Consider the following 1530-nt stretch of genomic DNA (forward strand, 5'->3'; position numbering starts at 1 on the left):
CATGTAGTCAAAAGAAACTACAAAATGATGTTGCAGAAGTCTACCAGAAGCCTGTAACAGTAGTACAGTGTTTGTTGTTAATTTTGAAATGTCAAATTTTTTGTCTTTTTTGTTAAGTATATGGAAAACTACAAAGTGCTATGTAATTTATTATTAACGTAACATTATTTAGCAGGTTTCATTCGACTTTATAAAGCAAAATGTGTTAATTTTATAGGGTGATGCCAAACTTTTGGCCATAGCTGTAGGTTAGTCCCCATTATCGGTCTAACTTGTTCCACTTGTTCCAGTCAGTTAAACCAATTACCAGGATCATCTGTTTGGTACGCTGCATTCAGAATTAAATTAGTACAGATATGCTGATTTTCTAGTTTGCATTTTTGTCCACTTGATGTGGACTGAATCACTGGCAATTGACCCATAACTGCTAATCTAAACATGACTTTTCTTGAAGTTTTAACAAAAATGTAAATTTGCTTTATGTTATTGCTGATACTGTTAAAATACTAACGCAGTATAATCAAGTTTATATTCAGATGCAATAAAGTTTATACATACCAACCACTGTCAGTCTTATAGGCAAAGAAATCCCACAAACTAAAGTATTTAAGCATTTTATTTCATTGATTGGCATTTAGATACCAAAAGCTGTTTGCATTTTGAATTAAGTTTGGCACTTTTGGCTGTCCGTGGGGTGTTAGTCCATGGATATTATGTATCAAAGGATCACTAAGTAATGTATAATATATACATACATCTGTTTGATATTAACAATAGCAAAACAGATACTCTATATGTGAAATTTCCATATTGTTGCCCACCACAGACTCAGTTTGTGTTTTTTATTTTTTTATGAAAAAATATGCTAAAACAGGGAGGACAGCTTCATTGGTAAGAAGTGAAAAGGAAAAACTTGGCATGGAAGGAAGAAACAATTGGTAAGGACGGGACTGCACCATGGACCAAAGCATAAAAAAGCATTTAATGTGTATATTGTCATGCTGCTGTGATCCAGTTATTGTTGTCTGTTACAGCACACAAAGAAAAGAACTGAAGATACAGAAAAGAAAAGGTTTGAACAACTGGCTGGATATTACAGACTTTGACCATTTTTTATTTATAAATGTGCTAGTTGGCTCTATCACTAGCGTTAATGTTGGTTTTGCTTGTTTGAACAACTGTATTCTTTGTTCTACAATAAATCAATGTATAAAAAATCAGTCCTTGTTCAATGTATTCATTCGTCTTATTTTCAACATTACTTTGCCTCTTTCAGGAGTTAATATTGAGACATGTCTAAAGTAGAGATGGAGAACTAATTCCAAGTTGTAGAATTGTAGAAATATGTTGTTTTACAGAATGGGTATGGTTGAAGCATAAAAAACAATTTCTTATTAAATTAACTGAAAAATATACATTTGCCTCTATTTACAATAATGGATCATGTGTTGCCTACACTTGGTTTACACAAGCAAAAAAAGGATAAACAGCGCTAACTAGTCAAGCATTTAGAGATGTAGCTGCACTTCC

This window comes from Polyodon spathula, chromosome 5, assembly GCF_017654505.1.
Source record: "Polyodon spathula isolate WHYD16114869_AA chromosome 5, ASM1765450v1, whole genome shotgun sequence".
Lineage (NCBI taxonomy): Eukaryota > Metazoa > Chordata > Actinopteri > Acipenseriformes > Polyodontidae > Polyodon > Polyodon spathula.